The sequence below is a fragment of the Ambystoma mexicanum genome, chromosome 5q (assembly GCF_040938575.1).
Source record: "Ambystoma mexicanum isolate Mex_15411 chromosome 5q, UKY_AmexF1_1, whole genome shotgun sequence".
Classification (NCBI taxonomy): Eukaryota; Metazoa; Chordata; class Amphibia; order Caudata; family Ambystomatidae; genus Ambystoma; species Ambystoma mexicanum.
The window spans coordinates 189370170-189385010 of NC_090933.1; positions in this window are offsets into that span (position 1 = coordinate 189370170).

A 14841-nucleotide genomic window follows, 5' to 3' on the forward strand; every position below is an offset into this window, starting at 1 on the left:
TTGGCTTTTTTTATTCTCCATCGTGTTGCCATTTATTTTTCATTCATCACCTCTTGCGCTGCCCTTAATTCCCTCCCATGCTGCCATTCCTCATTCCTTCCCTCCATGAGCAATGTAAAATGCAATTAACAATTACAAACGCCCAAACGATTGCCATTGCCAATGCTTGTTGTTTATTTTCACAGGTCGAGCACCAGTTGGACACAGTGGGAGAAAAGGAACATTGATGTGAAAAATGAGGCGTAGTAAAGTCGACAAAGAAATTAAATGTATAGATTCATAAGTCTTATATTATTTAACTTTTTTTTAAGTGATCATGTTTGAGGATGCCTTTGTGAAGCACTGAATTATAAATCTAAGATAAAAATCATGGCACTGAAAATTATGTTCAGTAGTATTTATTTTCTATGCTCTTCCTAGTGTCTTCTGATTACTTTACCAGTAACTTGTCAAGACAATCGAGAGGATATCTCCAGTCAATACGCTTTCCTTGGGAACAGTAGAGTGTGGTGCAACATTGGTTTGGTTCTCTATCAAGCACTTAGAAGCTGAATGAGTCCAGCTTGAAGCGCTATATAAATAACAAATAATGACAATCCCAGACCATTAGAAAAGACATAGATAAGATACATACTGATGTTTGACTTGTTGATAGGATTCTGTAATTTATTCTTTTTATTTATTTCATTTGTATAGCGCGCATACAACCCATAGGCATCGAGGCGCTGTTACAGTTACATGGTTTGATTAACACATCGTAAAACAGTACAGTGGGTGACACAGGTTAAAATAACAGTTACCAATTATCTACTTGACATTAGCATACAGTGGAGTGAAGTAGTGTAACAGGGTTAGTTTCCTGGCGGCTAGGCATAGGCGATGGGGGAGTTGTGGGTTAGGAGAAGAGCTGAGTTTTGAGGGCTTTGCGCACGACCCAGTAGGGTTTTTCTGCCCTCTGGGAGGGGTGAGGAGGGAGGGTTATTCCAGAGTTTAGCAGCTAGATAGGGAAAGCTTGAGCTACCTGCTTTGCATCTCTTCACTTTAGGCACAATTTGACTAATCCTAGAGTGTGGCACCTGTAAGAGCACAGTGGCAAGTGGCAACAATGGGGACTGAAAGGCATGCTCTTCCTCTTGTTAAATTCTTTCTCGATACAGTAATAATTCTGCTGTTATGTAGCAGCACTGTCCCAGTGGATCCACTTTCAGAGCATGTGTTAACCAGTACTAGTAATTACCATCATCATTACTCACATCTTGAGGAAGTCCTTCATGTGCTTCTCAGACTCGAGGAGACACCCCAATAACATCTGATTAGCATTCTGACTGCCTTGGTGTAAATCCATTTTGAAAGTGTGCTTTAGATGAAACGTTGTTTCGAGGGGATTGGGTACTCCAACGTATTCCATATCTATAACAGGTAATGTCCACAGCTGTGCTGCTTTGGAAAATCGTCTCCGTCCTGCGTCAATGACGTCGATGCGCCGTCCCTGAGGACCTCCTCCGACGGCCGGCGTCACCCGATGTGATAAGTAGGACACACGACGCCCGTAGCCTCAGTTCCATTTTTTCTGCGAACGTGTTCGCTTCGTGAATCTCAGTACGCCTCGACTCTTTGGAGTTTGCTGTATTCTCCTCGGTTCGTTGAACCTGTTCGGTTTTTGTGAAGACCTGTTCGTGGCGATGTCTACTTAGTCTTCAACCCTGCGTCTGGGCTTCAAGAAATGAGGGGAATGTGGGTCCAAGATGTCGGTCACGGACTCGCACGATGCTTGGCTCTGGTGCCTCGGGGAGGCCCACGATACAGACGACTGTGTCAACTGCCAGTCGCTCACAGCCAAAGCAGATGTTAGCGATTCTTGAATCGCAGGGAACCGGTCTGTCCGCGCCTCCGAGTGGGGTCGGTCGGCACCGGTCGAGAGACACCGCTCGTACGCCTTTGGGCTTGGGTGGTCGGCACAGCTCGCGGGAAAGGTCCCGCTCGGACAAGGGTAGCCGTTCTCGCCATGCCCGTTCCAGGTCCCGGTCCTCGACGCGCTCGAAACCACGTGATCCTGTGCCGTCTTCGAAGAAGACGTCGACGCCTGTGGCGCTGAGGTCGTCGACGATTTCTCTCGAGGCTCCGCCTCCGAGGGGGTCGTTGACGCTGTCGGCGCCTAGGTCATCGAGAGACACGCTCGGAGCTCCGGCTTCGAGGCCTGTGTTGACGCCGTTGATGCTGGTGGCACTGCATCTGACGTCGAAGCCGATTCGCTCAATGTCAACGCCGTTTCTGTCGACGCCAGCGCCGACTCATTCGGTGCCCTCAACGCCTTTTCGAGGCGGTGTCGGAGGGGCCCCGTGGCACGGGGTTAGCCCCTAGAAAGGCTCTGGCTAAGGTCAGGCATAGCTTTGGTCCCCAGGTGTCTTCCTCTCACCGCCCGGAGTACATTTCAGAGGGTGATGAAGGCTCTGATGAAGGCTTGGTTCCGGTTACGGTACCAGATGAGCTTCTCTCGGGCCACAGCCAGTTTGATGACCTGAGGCAGTCACTGCATGATGCCAGTGGACTGGACACCTCTCCGGAGGTGGAGTTTTGTAGGCCGGAGCCTGGCACTCATTCCGATTCTTCATACCGGCGCCTTATGTCTCGGGTCACTGAGTACTTGGGATGATCGGCTCCCCCAGGGGAGTTCGTTCAGGATGATCTCACGGACATCCTTGATCTTGGTCCCCCCACTGACCCGGTACTGCCGTTTCATATGGCTCTGCAGAGAAGGGTGGCAGCGGCTTGGACTGCTCCGGAGAGTCTCCCGGCAGTGGGCAAGTCTTTGTCGCGAAAATACCGTCCAGCCAGTAGCGACCCCTGCTACTTGTCCAGGCACCCCACTCTGGAGAATTTGGTGGTGTAGGCGGCTACGGCCCCGGCAAAGCAGGTGTATCCTACCATCCCTCCGGATAGGGACGACAAACGTTTTGACGGCTGGGCGAAGAAAGTGTTTTCTTCAGGGGGTATGGCGCTTCAGGCGGCCAGCTCCATATGTGCCTTGTCTCGTTTCACACACACTCTGTGGAACTGTGTTGCATTAGCGGCTGAACATATTCCCGAAGGGGACGAACGGGATGGTTTCCTTGCTATGGTTCAAGATGGCAAGGATGCCATGTGTGAGGCCGTTCAGTCGTGTTTGGACATGGTAGATTGTGTCAGCCGGTCCATGGCGGCGAGCACCGTAATACGCAGGTTTGCGTGGTTGAGGAAGTCTGGGTTCGCTCCTGATGTGCAGTCCCGGCTCCTCAACATGCCCTTTGATGGTGAACATCTTTTTGGCAGCAAGGCTGACGAGAGCCTTGAGAGGTTGCAGACCTCCAAAGCTGCAGCAAAGTCGTTCGGCACTGCAGTTCGACAACCTCCGCCTTTTCGTCCTAGGGGACAACAATGGAGGGGAGGTTCCTTTTGCTATTATTCATCCTTCAGTAAAGCGAGAGGAGCTAGCAGTCAGAGAGGCCACCATAAGAGTGCCAGAGGTGGAAAACAGGGTACTTGAGGTGCCAAGGCCGCTCGGGCAGTTGCCTCTTTGCCCTCAGGCAACGCCGCAGCCACTACCGCTCAGTCATGAGGCCAGGTCCCATGGTTCGCCGGTTGGGGGAAGGCTGGCGCAGCATCTTATAGAGTGGCGTGCCATTACTTCAGATGTGTGGGTTCTGGAGATCATAGCCCACAGCTACTGTCTTCCCTTTCAGCAGAGGCCTCACGACAATCCACCTGGGAACCTCTCTTTGAAGAGTCCGGATCCGCTCCTTGCGCAGGAAATTCAAGCCCTGCTGGAGAAAGGCGCCATAGAACTGTTGCCTGTAGCGGAGAGGAACAGGGATGGTATTCCCCTTATTTTTTGATTTCGAAGAAAGACGGGGGATTGAGACCCATCATGGACTTGCGCGGTTTGAACAAACTCCTCAGGAAGGACAAGTTCAAGATTGTTACTCTCTCTCAAGTCCTCCAGGCCCTTCAACTTCAGGATTGGTTGGTGTCTCTCGACCTTAAGGACGCTTACTTCCATGTGCCGATCCATCCTAAGCACAAGAAGTACCTGAGGTTCGCGGTTGGTGACTCGCACTTTGTTTCGGGTCCTGCCGTTCAGATCGACCTCCGCCCGAGGGTTTTCACCAAGCTCATGGTGGTGGTGGCAGCGCATCTCAGGAAAGGGGGGATTCACGTCTACCCCTACCTGGACGATTGGTTGATCAGGGGGGGCTCCCCCGTGCAAGTCCAGGATCATCTGTCCGTCACCTGCCACTCCCTTCACAGGCTGGGCTTCTCCCTCAACTTGAAGTCCCACTTGACACCTACCCTGCGGCTCCAGTACATCGGAGCAGTGCTCGACACATCCCTGGGGCTGTGTTCGCCTCCCCAGGTTGAGGGTTCATCGCATTCTGCAGATGGTGCACAAGTTTCAACATGCCCAGAGTCTCCCGGTGTTCGAGTTCTTGAGGTTGCTCGGCCTCATGGCGTCCTGCATTCTACTGTTGCCAGAGGCCAGGTTGCCGATGAGATCTCTGCAATGGGCTCTCAAGATGCAGTGGTCGCAGTCCTCCAGCAGGATGTCGGATCCCGTTCAGGTGCCGCCCTCGGTCGCCCAGGATCTTCTGTGGTGGGCCGTCAAAGGCAATCTGATGAAGGGGGCTCCATTTTGGCTACCCTGGCCGGAGGTGACGATCGTGACGAACGCATCCCTCACGGGATGGGGAGATCATGCCAACGAGTTGACAGTTAGCGGTCGTTGGTCTCTGTCGGAGTTCAGACTCCATATGAATTTGTTGGAGCTGAGGGCCATCAGGTTAGCCCTGAAGGCTTTTATGCCGTCTGTGCAGGGGAAGAATGTCCTGATTCTGAGGGACAATACAGTGGGCATGCACTACCTCAACAAAAAGGGGGGGCAGGGTCTCTCCCACTGTGCAGAGAGGCGATGCAGCTCTGGTTCTGGGCCATCCAGCAGGAAATTTTGAGCTCGGCAGCTCATCTGGCCGGAGACGAAAACAAGGCGGCGGACGCTCTGAGCAGGCAGAGCACAGTCTCTTACGAGTGGGAGCTGGCCCAGGAAGTTCTTTTGGAGATCTTCCCCCTTTGGGGGACCCACAAGTGGATCTCTCTGCCACCAGTGCCAACCGGAAGTGGGAAAGATTCTGCTTGCGGGAATTTCCTGTAAGAGGAGCCTTAGGGGACGTGTTCGTAATGGAGTGGTCCTTCCCACTGCTGTATGCGTTTCCTCCAGTCCCCGTCATTCCGCAAGTGCTGAGGAGGTTACGGAGGTTCAGTTCCCGATTGATCCTCATTGCTCCGGCATGGGCCAGGAGAGCATGGTAACCGGACCTTCTAGACATGTCCATCTGCCTTCCACGCCGTCTTCCCTACCGAGACGATCTGCTCTTATGGGATGATATATGATATGATATGGTATTTGTAACGCGCCTATACACAGGTGTTTCAAGGCGCGACGAGGCAGGGAGGGGAGGAACAAGGGGAGACAGACAACGATCCTACTAGGCCAGGTGTCATTCAGATCGCGCAAGTGCAGGGGTGAGGGAGGGGGAAAAGTGCAAGGGGAAGGGGAGGGGGGGAAGTGCAGTACAAGGTAAGTGGCGTAAAGTAATAAACAGGGCCAGCTGGTGGCAAGTGCAAGATAAGTGCAGAACAAGTGCTGGGGAAGGGGGGGCTGTGGGGATACAGAGACAGTCCCGCAGTGCAGAGGGGTTCCAGGGCATCAGTGCAAGTGGAGAGTGGCTGGGCCCAGGACCGAGGCCGTTTAGAGTGGTCCAGTTGCAGGATCAGTGCAGTTTCAGTGAAGAATTAATTAGCTGTTCAGCAGGGGAGAGGGAGAGAGAAAGCAGAAGCAAAGAGGAAGGTTTTGAGGTGCTTCCGGAACCGGAGATGGTTCTCCTCAAGTTTCAGGGAGGCAGGAAGGCTGTTCCAGAGGGAGGCCCCTGCCGCGGAGAGAGATCTACCCCCAGCTCGTTGCTTCGAGAAGCGGCTAACCCTGAGGGAGTTGGAGGCGGATGAGCGAAGGGCTCGGGAAGGAAGATATTTGGGAAGAGAGAGTTGAAGGTATTTAGGACCCAGGCCCCAGAAGGCCTTGTGGACAATGCAGAGGGTTTTGAACTTTATCCTCGCAGCCACTAGGAGCCAGTGTAGAGATTTCAGTCCTGGAGAGATACGGTCCCTGGGCTTGAGGCCAAGGACAAGTCTCGCAGTTCTGTTCTGGATGAGTTGCAGAGGGCGGAGAGTGGAGGCAGGCAGATTAAGATAGAGGCTGTTACAGTAGTCCAGCTTCGAGAGAACCAGGGCTCGGGAGACAGTGAGCTTCTGGGAGAAGGAGAGGAAGGGAAGAATACCTCTGAGGAGGTGCAGCTGGTAGTGTGACCTCTTGGCGACGTCAGAAATATGAGGAGAGAAGGAGAGTGTGGAGTCGAAGATGACCCCAAGGTTTTTTGCCTTACAGGTAGGATCAGGGAGGGGTCCAAGGGAGGCAGGCCAGAGAGCTGCAGGGAAGGAGGGAGTGGGAGTACCGATGAGTAGAATCTCAGTCTTACTTGCATTAAGGCAGAGGTCATTGGCGGCACACCATTCTTGGATAGCAGACAGACAGTCAGAGATGAGGGAAGGAGAGGGGGAGGCTGAGGGTAGCCTGAAAATGAGCTGGGTATCGTCCGCATAGCACTGGAAATTAGGGCAGAGAGCGGCGATGCGGTGGGCAAGGAGTGCCAGATACTGGTTGAACAGCCAGGGAGAGAGATTAGATCCCTGGGGGACACCACAGGTGGAGAAAAAGATGTCGGAGAGGAAGGACCCCAGTTGGACCTGGGAGGGTCGATTTGAAAGGAAAGAGGTCAGCCACGCCAGAGCCTGACCAGTGATACCCAGGTTTTCCCGGAGACGGTTGAGCAGGATGGCATGGTTGACAGTGTCAAAGGCAGAGGAGAGATCGAGCAGAATGAGAACACACGGAGTGTTGGAATCGAGGTTCAAGAGCAGGTCTTCACGGATGTTCAGGAGAGCAGTTTCCGTGCTTCTGGTAGCTCTGAAGCCAGATTGATGGTCATGAAGACTACCAACAGATTCAGCATGGAGGTTAAGCTGGGAGATGGCCAGTTTCTCCAGGAGCTTGCCCAGGAAGGGAGTGATGGAGATAGGGCGATAGTTAGCCGGGCAGGAGGGGTCGGAAGAGGGTTTCTTGAGAAGAGGGTGAACAAGGGAGTGCTTGAGGGGGGAAGGGAAGACAACCAGAGGCGAAGGAGTGGTTGCAAAAGTCAGCCAGGGCAGGAGCCAGGGAGTCGATGTGGTCCTTGATAGTTTTGGAGGAACAGGGGTGAACCTGTTTAGACGAGACTTTCATTGATCGGACTTGTCTGGAAACCTCGTCAGCAGAGAAAGGTGGAAAGGCAGAGAAATGGGGGGTTGGGTTCTCCATCCAGCGGTCACGTCTCTCAACCTTCATGCTTGGTATCTGAAAGGTTGAGGTATAAGGATTTGGACCTCCCTGAAGACGTGATGGAGGTGTTGGTTTCGGCCCGAAGGCCCGCAACAAAGTCCCTGTACCGTTGCCATTGGAGAAAGTTCTGCGACTGGTGCAGGGTACAGAATGTGGACCCTTTTTCATGTTCCATTCCTGTGGTTCTGTCTATTTTGCTTTCGTTAGCCCACAAGGGCCTGCAAGTGGGTACCATTAAGGGTTACCTGGCCGCGCTGTCCATATTTAAGCACTCGTCTGAGGAGTGTTCTTATTATAAGATTCCTTTGATTTCTCCGCTTCTGAAAGGGCTAACTAATGTGTTTCCACCGTCACCTTTCCAAGTGCCTGGTTGGGATTTGAACTTGGTTTTAAAGTTCCTGATGGGAGCTCCGTTTGAGCCCTTACATTCTTGTCCATTGAGATCTTGACCTTTAAGACTGTATTTTTAGTTGCGGTTACTTCCGCTCGCAGAGTGAGTGAGTTGCAGGCACTATCCGCCAAGCCACCTTTCACTGTGTTCCATAAGGACAGGGCTGTCCTTAGGGTTCGTCCTCCTTTTCTTCCGAAGGTTGTGTCGGAATTTCATTTGAGCCAGAAGGTTATTCTTCCGGCGTTCTATCCTCCGCATCCGTAAGGAATAGGAGAGGCTCCATAGGTTGGATCCTAGGAGAGCTTTAAGTTTCTACATCTCACGCATGTCCTGGGTCAGAGTGCACAATCAGTTCTTTGTAGGATACGCTGGAAGGCGTTTGGGTCAAGCTGTTACTTAGCAGACCTTGTCCAGATGGATTATCTTGACAATCTCTGAATGTTACCGTTTGGCGGGTAAGGACCCTCCGGTAGGCTTACGGGCTCATTCTACTAGGGGTGTGGCTGCCTCTACTGCTCTGCAGAGGGGTATTCCCATTCGTAATATCTGTGAAGCAACCACATGGGCCTCTGCGCATACTTTTGTAAAACACTACTCCCTGGATTCTATCCATGGGCAAGATTTAGCCTTTGGTAAGGCGGTCTTCCTATTCTGCAATTTGATTGGGCATTCTAAAATTCAAAATTCTTTTTCCCACCTCCATATGTTGGTACTGCTTTGGGAGTCTGTCATAGATGTGGAATACGTCGGAGGACACAATCCCCTCGAAGAACAAGTTACTTTCTTACCTGGTAACGTTCTTTCGATGGGATGTTCCTCCGACGTATTCCACATCACACCCTCCCAGCCTGCCCCTCTACAGAATTTCTTATGCGATTGCAGCTTACGTTTCCGCAAGGCTTTCTGTAGTTATACTGGCAGAAGATTGGTGCCACACGTTCTGGGAAAAAACTACAACTGAGGCTACGGACGTCGTGCGTTCTACATTTATCATCCGTTGACGTCGGTGCTCGATGGAGGCCCTCGAGGGAGAGCGTATCAACGTCATCGACGCAGGACGCAGGTGCCGAAAAGAATTCCAAAGCAGCACAGCTGTGGTGATTACTGTCATAGATGTGGAATACGTCTGAGGAACATCCCATCGAAAGAACTTTACCAGGTAAGAAAGTAACTTGTTCTTCTCAGTCTGAGGTTTTAACTGCCCAGCATATATATTTTTTGACAGTAGCTTTAGATGTATTGGCTTTCATAGGTTGATAGGATGTTGCCCTTTGTAGAAGATAACTTAGATCATGTCCTTTGGTGCCTTTAGTTGTCTGAATGGGGACCTTGCGAGGCTACTACAGACTTCAATGGGTGTTACTCCCCACACCGCTCCCCAAATAAGTCTCACCACGCCCACACCACCCATCCCCATTCCCATCTCCTGAAGCCCTTTTATCTGCAAATAAATTGGGTGGCCATGAGAGCAGTATTTGCTTCAAACTTGTTCCATTTGTTTATGTTGGAAATGGGGAAGAGGTACAATTTTTCAATTAACCCTTATGCCCCATCGATGTCACTAAAAAGAGCTATGTGGAGAGCATTTTCATGATACACAGAGGGCTGGAAATAACTATTAATGTCTTTGCGTGGCTGAATGCTTGCATCCCAACCTAAGGTTAACCAGGAGCAAAGGCTATTCCCGTTTATCATACTAGGCCATGTAGCCCAGCCATAGGTATATATGATCTAGGCTAGGAGATGGAATTGGGGTGACCCAATGAGCTTGGGCCCATTACCAGCTCTGTGATGCAGGTTCTGGGTACAATATATGGGGACCCTCAGATTCCCCACCGCATCGCAAGCCTGGTTTGGAGACGGTACCCTACACATCTGAAATCACTTCTGTTACCCAAAAATCTTTTAAGGGGGGTTATGGAGCACATGAAGTGCAGCTGCTCCCGAACATCCACGGGAGTCTGTGAACTGTGTGATAATTACACATATTTCTCCATTCAAGCGTCAGGGTGACATGAGAAGGAGTGAAACTGCAGTGGGAACTCCCTCGGGCCCCAGCAGAGACCGGGTTGACTGAATTAAACATTTCAATTTTTCCTTTATCAATTTGGTGAGGGGAGCCAAGTAGCAGTCCACTGTGCAATGTCTCTCAGGTGGGGTTGTAGTTTGTTCAGCGCTTCACCAATCACCAAGCCTGGACATAACACAGACGCGGCTGTCACCCATTTCACACTGACGAGCCCCAGTACTGTCCGTGTGTAGCAACAGGGATGCGTGGGTATTAGGAGTAGGAGTGCAAATGTGCAGTTGAGAACAGAGTATTGGGTGGCAGGGCGGGGAGAAGGTGAGGAGCAGGTGAATAGAGGAACATGGGTTCCATAGCCCTCATCAAAATGATGTTTGCATATAACAGGGTCAAGAATATCAGGGATCAATTGATCCTATCCTACAGATCCCAGAGCAACCCACAGCACACATTTGGGGACAGGTGGGGATTACTGGCAATAATTGGATACACCCCCTGAAGAAGTTAATCCCTGCGTACAAATATAGATATTTGCTGATCTTTTTGAATTCTTTGTGAGAGTGAATTGCATTGCAACAATGATGGATTTTATTTATAGTTAAAGTTTCAGAATAGGTTAAACTATAACTTTGTCCTTCCCGTTCTGTAGACATAACATTTTAAAACCGTTATAGGTAGTTACCTTAACCTTTTTTAAATATATCCCCATTGCTATATGTAGCAACGTCGGCAGTTATGGTTAATTTGGACTCTGCATAGGAAAAACACTTTTGGGTGGTTTATAAGTTTAGTGTCTTCCGACAAACCTTCGTGAAAATGTTCATCCTTGTCACGTCTCATCGGTACCTTTCTGTACCCTTCGTGGCTAACCTGAACCTCTTTGTGACTACACCCCCACTCTTCCCGACTACCCTCAACCCTCCCTGCATAAATCCAAAACCAACTTCATCTAAACCCCATCTTCTGTCCGGGAGTTTTGACATTGTACCTTGCTAGGATTTGGGGTGCCTATTTGAGTAACCCTAAAGCCCTGCAAGTCACTTCCCGGCACACCGTCCATGTAGTAGAGGGCAGTTTCATTGCACACTTAAAGGCAACTGGCCGAACCCAGCCCATCCAGGGTATTTCCTTAGGGCAGTATGGGAAGAACTTAAGTCCCATAATTCCTCGGGCTTACACAATGAAGACCAGGCCTAGAACAGGAAACTGAAATCACAATCACAGGGATGAAAAGACTGGCATCAGAATAAGTCATCAATTCATAGACACACAGGAAAATGACCACAAGGAACCCAAATTACTTACCCCCAAGAGGGCAGAAAACACCAAGTTACAGCCTATTTCTCACTCTACAAAAGCCTACAACATCCGGTCTGACCCGCTGAAATCGAGAAAAGACCAAACCACTGGGAAACCCGTAAGCAACACAGCCCGGTCCCTCCAAGCTCTGGGAATTATGGTGTCTACAGAAGGGAAGAGAACCAGGCAGCGGGCAGCTGAGGGGTGGTAGTTGCAGCAAAGATGTCTGCCCACCTCTTTTACCCTCTGACCTAGTGAGACCACCCCCTTACCCCGCAAGCAGGCACAGAAAGGAAGTCTCCCCTGCACAAGCAGCTGCAGGCTGTTACTCTGGAAGCCAGCCCAGGGGAGGCTTTACTGCCACATAAAAAGAGCAGCTATGCACTCAGGCAGTCTCTCAGTGTTTGGAGCAAAATGAGGACTGTGCAAGAGGAGAGGTGGAGAGCAGGAGAGCCTAAAGTGGATCCAAGAGCAGGAAACTGGAGGAACAGTAGAAAGAGCAGAGGTCGTATGGCGGAAGATGGGGAGAAGTAGTTTAATGAGCAGGGCACCATATCCGTAGAGGTGGTTGTAGGGGAGTTATTGAAGGACAGCAGAGGGTGGAAGGTGGTAGGATGTTTGTTGTAGGAACTGGAAATATCCAGCCAAGAGGTGCAGAAGTTGTTGCAGGAGGTTGGAAGTATTAAGGAGGAAGGTTGGAGATTGTTGTAGGGGTAGGAGTGTGTAAGGGGGAGTATGTGGAGAAATCGCAAGACTGGTAAGTAGGGCACATTAAGAGCCAAAGGGGGAAGACCTATCTGGTGAGGAGTGTGCGAAACCAGAGGGTGTCTCACCCACTAGTTCCTGGGGATCTCTCTCAGGTGGCCAGGGCACGGCCATCGCCTTTAGATCCAGACCCTGGGGGTGGACCAGTGCAGAAGGATCACCTGGGTGAGGGCTCTTCAGGGAGTGGGGTAGCTGATGATGCAACGTGGCATTCCCCCCTCTTTGTTCATCTACACCATCCTATTTTTTAGGGTTACCGAAGTCCCAACCTCTCCCTCCCCCCTCTTTTCTTGCACAAACACTGGGCCGAGGAAGAGGGTGAGTAAGAGTAACCAGATTAAATCTATCACATCTTACTGGACATGTCCCGTTAATCAGGTCAGGCAAAGTCGGGCACGTTACCCTAAGTGCATAAACCTGATACCAATTCGCTCTCCTCACCCAAAAAAAGGCAACACCTAAGGACACACTCTGAGCAAGGTGGAACACGAGAATGAGCAGAAACTCCGGGACAAAGGCACACCTGCTGGAGCCGAGCGACAGACCAAGGGACGAGAGCAGCGGGCCGAAAACCCCAGTGCTTCCCTACTGGATGTCGTTGCCTCTGACAGACCGTGAAAGACACGTGGAGAAGGCCAGATACCACAAGTGCAAATTGCTTTGTGTTCCAAAAATGCCAGCGACCCGCCTGGGTGAACGACAGAGTTGGGGAGGCAAGGCCAAGCCCTTGGTACTAACCTTGACTCAAGGAATTGGAAAACAGCAAACCAAGCAAGAAGCACACACAGCCGGCGAGTTGGCAAGCGACCTGAGAGATCGGTGTGTGTCAATGTGAATGAAGTAGCAATATCATATCACAAGTGAAGGTTGCACGCGTGTGGATGAGATGCGAAGAAAGGCAGACCTGTGAATGAACTTTAAAGTAAAATACAGCTGCAAGATCAGCGATACTAACGGAGTGATCCGGTGAAAGGAAGTAGCCCATTGGAAAGTCTCTGTGAAGGGTGCATTGTTAGAAGCTAAAAGGGCGAACAAACATCAAGAGTGAAATAAAATAGTGAACGTTAAGTTGAAGTGGTCCTGCGGTGGTCTTTAACAAAAACCCACGCACATTCGAAGGACTTCGACATCCGACAGTGGTACGAGCCCCATTTGAGGGAGACCCAAAATGTATTAAGCTTGGGGAAGGGAACCCCCCCCACCCCTTGCAACTTTGTGTGAACTGTATTGTGAGAGTTCTGAGCTTGGCAGAGGGGGACATTTGTGAACTTTTGGTTGAAACAGTATTTTGAAAGTCAAAGAAAGGAACTGTAAATGTGGAAGGCCAGGTGGGCATCGATCCACATTTCTGAACTGTGTACTGTGTTGTAAGCCAAGGCAGAGTGTGTCACCCTGCCTAGGTCTAATGTGGGGAGTAGAGCTGGTTCAGCCACATTATACTTTGAACACTGACTTTTCCTTTTGCAAACATTTTCTCCTTTTTACACGTTTTGTACAAGCGACAGAGCAGACATTAGGTTTTTATTAGCATAGGCCATTTTGATTTGACAAACTCCTCTAGGACTGTTTTATTTATCGTTTGATGGTCGAGACTACTCCCATCTTAGTTATACAGCAGAATAAGAGTTTCTTCAACCCCAACATTTTCAATAAAGGTTTTACAAATTGTATTCATTGTGCCAGTGTCAATACTTGTGATACCATGCCTTCCCTACAGGAGGTGCGAATCAGTGAGCGGTGGAGCATCAGGAGGTGGAAGTAAGATAAATTAAGAATGGGGGTGACTTTAAGGAAGGCCTGGATCGAGATGAAGTCAAGAAGGGTTTTAAGAAGGTCAAAACTGTGGTTGGGCAGAGAAAAGAGGGTGAGAGGAGGTTGTTGGTGGTGGTTGCTGGGAAATATGAGGCGGGAGTAAAGAATCTGAAGGTGGAAGAGGTATTTGGAAATGAGGCTCGGAAACCGCAGTCTGTAGAAGGGGTGGTTGAAAAATTGTTCGAGGAAGGAAGTACGCTGGAATGGAGTTACTACAGGGAGTTTGAAACCTGAGTGAGGAACAAGGGAATAAGGAGAGCAAGGAGAAGGTTGGAAGAGACCAAGAAGACTGCGGAAGTGAACAAGATGAGAAGAAGGAATCAGAGGGGAAGGCAACGTTTGGAAGTTTGTGGTTGAGGAAGAGGATGTAACAGGGACAAGAAGTGCCAGAGAGAAGATGGGACCTCCTCGAGTGGCAAGGGTATGGCTAGGATTGATGCACCTATCCAAAGGGGTAGATCCCAAGTTAGGAAGTGGTATGCAACCAGGGCATGGCAGCAAGGAGGGCAGGACTGACTTAGTTGATCGTGCTGGGCCTTTAGATCACCCCCCTCCTTCCTGCTGGACCAGAAACCTTGTTTCAATGGATTGTTTTTCTCCCTGAGATCCATCATCAGATAGATATCCCCTCCAGCGTCAACTGCTCGGAAAACGTTTAGACGGGGGGCTTAGTGTGCCTCGACTTGGCCATTGATCCATCTTGACTCGATGAGGCGGTCGTCAACTCCAGATCTGGCGTTGGTCATCGTACAAATACTACATCACAACACCCCAGTACCAGAGTTGCTTGCGCACTCAGCATGCTGCTCACTGGAACAACTCTCTTTAGAGTACCTTTACATTTTTTGTCTTTATTCTAAGTGATTTCGGCAGAATGTCCACTACTAAGGAGTTCGTCTTCAAACTATGCAGGGATTGTCATTCGAAGATGTCCATTACTGACCCTCACGGTGTCTGCATGTGGTGCCTCGGTACCGATCACTTAACAGAGAATTGTGGTTCCTGCTTGAAAGGGTGGTGCAACTCACGCTCAGTCGGCCCCCTCTAAATCTCCAGCTCAAAGGTCATCAGAGCTCGATAGGGAGG